This window comes from Hibiscus syriacus, unplaced genomic scaffold (genome assembly GCF_006381635.1).
Source record: "Hibiscus syriacus cultivar Baekdansim isolate YM2019G1 unplaced genomic scaffold, ASM638163v2 tig00110450_pilon, whole genome shotgun sequence".
Taxonomy (NCBI): Eukaryota; Viridiplantae; Streptophyta; class Magnoliopsida; order Malvales; family Malvaceae; genus Hibiscus; species Hibiscus syriacus.
Genome location: NW_024062743.1, coordinates 8,184,131 through 8,190,789, shown reverse-complemented (window position 1 = coordinate 8,190,789; position 6,659 = coordinate 8,184,131).

The window sequence follows — 6,659 nt, the reverse complement described above, 5'->3', positions numbered from 1 at the left end:
CTGGATGATTTTTCAGCTATGTTCAAAGCAAATAATGAGTTGTTTATTATGTCAGTTACAAGAGTGATTACAAGAGTTACAATAGTGATTACAAGAGTTACAAATGGTTGGAAATTAAATCACGATTCTGGATTATTTTGGGGACTAGGTTCATTCGTTTATGACTGCAATTTCAACAGAGATTAAATTCAAAATTTTAAATCAGATTTATTTCAGATTTATGCGTGGACGTTTTTGTCCCCTACTTCGGCCTACAAATAAAGAGGCTCCCTGAGCTTCTCAACACTCACAAATCATCTCAATCAAAAGCTTTGTAAGTTTCCTTTTCTCTACTGCTATCAGAAAAACAATACCACCGACATATCACTCCGGTTTCAAGTGTATGAATCTCAGAGCGACTGTTAACCTCGGGAGACGATTCACCTATCACAACAATTACACACATTAGGACGAATTTATTTCTAAGACAGTGATTTTCACCATGACACGGTTTCGGTTGTTAACTTACATTGATTATATTTTTTATTTATCCTATTAGTGCTAACAGTGTGCTTTTACGGTATTCATTTCGTACAGTAATAATAATAATAAAAAAACCATAACCTTAATGAAAATAATTTATTACCTTTCAAATTTTAGCTTTTGGCTCTTGCGAAGTTGCGATAAAAAAATGGTTGTTAATGCCTTTCAAATTCCACTTTTTGCCTTGAAAGAATCGTGGAAGATAGTATTTCTAAATTGTCTGGGCCATGCTCTATAATTTATAGGCTGCTGCTATGGGAAAGTATAACTAAATTGTAATTAGGACTATTGATAAAATAATTTTAATTTAATTAATAATTTTTTTATGAGGGAGCAATAGGCCCAGGCCTATACCCGCCCCTCTGTTGAGCTCTAAATGATATTATTATCAACAAAGAAAACACGTTCATATACACACTATAATGACTTGAGGATACAAAACATCTCAAGCTCACACGTAGGACTCATTCGACGCCCAAACAATCGCGGTCACCTTGGCAATTCTTCAGTTCTGCAACCACATTCCCACATACATGCTAATTAGCATTATTAATATTATTATCATTGAGCTCTACCCTGAACAAACTTATGAGAAATACAAAAGTGTTGTGTAATCAACGTAACCTTTTGACAAACAACGCAAAATGAAAACAAGCAACTTAATTTCCATTTTAGGAAAGGTATTGCGGCCATGATCTCGAACTCCCCAAGCCAGTAAATTCAAAGTCCGGAATATATATACATATATATCCAAGGATTGGAGCCTTTCCTAAACTGGGTAAACCACAAGTCATACTTAAAAACTCATCGTCTCTCATTGCATTGTTACTTTCTAAATCACTCTTCATTTCACTTTCACTTTCACTTTCACTTTCACTTTCACTTTCACTTTCACTTTCCAATCTTCATCATATTACAAATTCGTATGTTTTCGGGAATGTATTACCAAATTTTGGTTGGTTATCAAAATGTAAGTTTTTTAAATTTTGGTTATCAAAGTATAAATTTTATAAAAGTTTAGGGATCAAAATATAATTTTTAAAAGTTATATATTTTCGCCTGTAAATAGATAGTTCGTCCCGAAACTAAAGTTTTCGTGGGAATCAGAATTTTGATTCAGTGTTTGTATTAAAAGCTATAAAGCATTAAAGTCCGATAAGAAATCGAATAATCAGATCAAACAGAATTTCATAAAAATTTGAACAACGCTAGATAAATGTTGGAAATATTATTTTTCATATTTTAGAATAGTGAAATTTAGTATAAATAAGCGGAATTGAAGTTGATTTTCCCTATTTAGCCGAAATTGAGAAAATTTAGTGACGAAATTGTAATTTTCAAAAATTTACATGGCCAAAGTAAAAAATTCAACTTTACTTTGGTTCATCTTTGACTATGAGATATTTTAATTGAAGATATTTCAATTAAAATTAATAATTATCAAGGTTCATTAATGGTAAAAGTGAAATTTATTATTAATTGAATTTTAAATTCAATTAAATTAGTTTAAAGTTACCCGACAACCAGTTAGTCTAGTGGGATGAGACACTAGGTCCCTTAAGCAAGGTCAGGGTTTCGAATCCTAGCGTTTTCGAATGGAGCAAACTGGGTTGGGAGGGTCACTCTCTCCTCTACAGTACCCGATCTGGATTAGTCAGTCAATAGATCGGATACGAGTGATTAATTAAAAAAAATAGTTTAAAGTCAAGTGTATGTGATTTTTTTTGGGAAATTTCAAGAATTTTCAGCCATTTCTTCCATTAAGTTATTACATAGAGAATTAATCCTCTTGAAATTCTCTATCATTTGATATAAAATTTACATGGAAATCATGCTTAAACGATGAGTTCCATGATTTGGGTGGTTGAAGAACATGTTTGATTTTGAAGATTTGATGGAAGATATTTATGTTATTGATGTTGTAGATTAATTCTAAAGCACGAGTGATGATTAAAATCAAGTGTAGAAACATGTGTAGTATTCGACCATGTCAAGGTTTATAAAGGTTGGTTGAATTTTGATTGAATCTGATGTTAAGATGATTGGAATAACATGAATTTGAAGTTAGGAGGTTGAATTCATGCTTGAAATTGAATGAAAAATTACCCTAATTGTTTCAAGAGGTTCGACCATAGGGAAATTAATAAGGGAAAATGTTAAAAAAAATTCCTATGATCTAGAATTGATAACAAATAAATCTATGTGCCTTGGAGATTGAATTGAATCAATTTGGGAACTTGAGATAGTGAAAGGAATATTTTACAATTTTTGAGAATTGTGAGACATTGATGTATAATTGTATATATAAGGGTATTCAATGCTGAAATTTAATTATGGAATGTTGAATTTTAAGTTATAATGTTGATTTGGGGATCAAAGTGCAAAATTGGCAAAGTTATGTAGAGGAATTCGAAAGGTTATTGAAGTTGGGGGACTTAATTGTAAGTTTGTAAAATGTGAAAGTAATAATTGAGTATAATAATACAATGCTGGAAATTATTATTGAATGTTGAATTTATAGTTTAAGTATTTATTTGGGACCCAATTTGTAAGATTGGTAAAGTTAGTGATTGAATTCAAATGATAATAGTAATTAAGGATGAAATTGCAAGTATTCAAATGTTAAAAATGTTGGATTGGGTATATTATTTATATGCTGAAAATTTTAGTATTTGATTTGAACTAAGTAAAGTTATGAAGGACCATTGTGAATTAAATGGAAAGTTGATGTGAATTTTAAAAAAAATCATAAATGGTGATTTAAATGCAAAGTTTGTGAAAGTTGAAGGATTGATGATGGAAATGAACATTTATGGAATCAAATAGCTATTTTGGAAAGTTTGAAGTTATGACGGAATTGTGATTCAGTTTTATATCAATTTAATATCGATTATGTTTATATAATTTATGTTATCAGAATTAGATTATGTTAGAATAATACTAACGTATAGTTGAACATGGTGTTATGTATGTGATGTCGTACATATTACGAAAAAAATATGTGATTCTAGTGACTCGAATGTGAAAGTCAAAGCACTTGAATAAAAAGATATCATAGAAAATGTTTAGTAGTAAGGTAAAGGTGAGTGCAATTTATTTATTTAATTATTCTAATCGGGGAAGACTTGCAATAAGTCAATCTCGTATTATTTTAAAGTATGGAATTTAAAGTATGATTTAATTCTAATTATGGAATATTTCCATAATGCTTACATAAATGTTTTATGAATGAATTTTGGTGTGAATTACCCAGTATTTCTATATATGATATTTTCTGAAAAGATATTTGAATGAAATCCCTAAAAAAAATTTTGGGCATGGAATGCATAAAATATTTTATGTGATATATGTATTCAAAATATGGATGATTTCGGGTATGAATTACCCAATTTATAATTTTTATATTGATGAGATGAAAATGATTCTGATTTGAAAATATATGATTAATAAATGAATATGATATGATCTGAGAGCCCATTGTATGCTGCATTGAGAGTCGTAGGTACACTTGACATGACATGAAGTTGGGTAAAGTAAAGTAAAGTCTGATTTCGATATGGTACATTCTTGTACATTATTTATGGCATTGTTGGTGCAAATGATATGATTGCATTTGGAGTACATATGATGACGATGATGGCACCATTGGTGCTTAGTGCGTACATTATGTCCAACTCACGTACATTGCATTCTCTTACATATACAATGAGCTATAAAAGTAAATGTGAAAGTTATGAAAAGTATCTGAAAAGAAAATAATATAAAAATGAAATATGAAATTTTTGGAATGTGTCCAAAAGAAAAAGAATATGGAATAGTTGTTATATCTGGTGTTGATTAACATGATTTTGATAAAATATGAGATGATGATTTTTTCAGGTTTCTAAAGAGGAAAATGGCTTGAATAGATCGGTTTGAAAATAAATAATTTTATTTGAATGACTTTTTTAATGTTTTAAGTATTTATGATATTTTATATTTTAGGCCACCTTTGCTATGTTACTACCTCACTAAGTTTTACTTAACGCATGATGATTTTCATGCATATGTTCATATAAAGAAAAGAACATGAAGTGAGAATCCTCTAAAGCATCTTTTCAAAAAATCATATCAAATATCAGTATCAGTAAGACATCTCTAACTATTCTTTTGGCTTTTTAGTGGCATGTATATTATATATGTTTGTTTGCTTTATCAGATTTATTTAGAATGGTATGCAAAGTAAAATAAGACTATTCTATATTTTGGCTAGCATCAACTATATCTGAAAGTATGAATGAATCGCATATATATATATAATGTGTTTTAAAAAGTTTTTAAAGGATTTTTAAATTAAACAGTGTTTAGGTAGTTTAATAATAATTTATGAAACAACACTGAACTGCCTAATTGTTGCCTAAAATCAGTTTTGTTTTGAAAAATAAATTATTATTTTGTGATTTTACCCGATTAATTAATTTGATTTAAATTGTTAAATTGAGATTTTAAAAATGGTCCAAAATTTTTAAGTATTTTATACGAAGAGTGTCTTAATGTTTAATGTGATATCTTTAACTCATATTTCAAAATGTATACGAGTTATGAGTGTTACAAGACTTAAGTATACAAAAGGTAGCCAACTTATGTCTATTTTTCCAGTTTAGTGTTTAACTTTTATTTCGTTCCAATTTGATGCCCAATGTTACAAATGTTACCCATTTAGGTGCAAGGCCCGTTAACAGCGTTAATTTCCTCCGTTAAGTGACACGTGTCACAACTTGGTAATTTTAAATTTTTTTATATAAATTTAAAATTAAAATAATATATATATTAAAAAGAAAATACAAATTTTGAAATAAACCCAAAACTTTGAAAACCTTTATTTCAAACCCTAAACCCACACTTGTCACCTCCTTTTACCATCGACAAAGCTCCACCCGACCTCTCCTTCCCTCGTAGACCAAAACCCCCATGAAATCGTGACTGATCGACAGTTGATTGATAACGAATCAACGTTTTATATCCCCCGAACCCTAGGATGAAAATCACGATCCCACATAATTCCGACGGTCGATTGACCGTCGATCGGTCACGATTTCATAGGAGTTTTGGTCACCGGTGGAGGTCGGGTGGAGCTTTATAACGGAAAAGGCGGTGGTCAATGTAGGTTTAAGGGTTGAAATAAAGGTTTTCAAACTTTTGGGTTTAGGGTGACTTTTTTTAATATTAAAACATATGTCAAGTGGCATTTTTAATGGGTTAGCAGCTAAATTTAACGGTTTGTCACGACTTGACCCATTTTGAGTATCAAAATGAGACATTAGGTATCAAACTGGAACGAAATAAACGTTAGACATTAAACTGAAAAAAGGAAATATGTTGGACACCTTTTGTGTACTTAAGCTTAATAAAAAATATTGAAAAAAAGGACTCTAATAAAAAGTACTCAAAAATTAGACTCATAATAACAAATAAATATTAAAAAATAAATTAAATTTTAAAAGTATGCCCTTCGTAATAAATATTGAAAATTTTAGGCAATTGATAATAAGTATTAAAAAATTTGGGGCTTTAATAATACATGTTAAAAAATTAAACATTTATACAAATATTAGAAAAAATAAATTATAAAAGTAGGCTCCTAATAATAAATATTAGAAAAAATGAGATCATAATAATAAATATTAGGGAAAAATTGGATCCTTAATAACCAATATTAAAAACAATTAAGCCCTGTAACTATAATTGATATAAAATTAATATGCATCCCTCCTACTCGGGCCTAGATACATCTCTAATAATAATTATTAACTACGAATGATTAATTGATTATAAATTAATAATATTAATAATCAATTTATTATTTTTAAAACTTCAATGATAGATATAAATATGTAATCAAATATTAGTTAACATTTGTCTATTTACCCTTGAAATAAAAGCAATAAGACAAATACTCAAAAATCATTTGACTGTTTGTTAGGCTAAAACCGCAAAGGAAGATACCAAGCACAAAGAAGATCCCAGTTCCCTTTTTTTTCGCTTTCCTTCTAACTTCCCAAAATCTGGCAACCTTAGAAGGACTGAGAGCACGTTCATCGTTTAAACCAGAGATCTTCGATTTTAACAGCAACAACAAAGAGTGTAGGCCTTGGCGT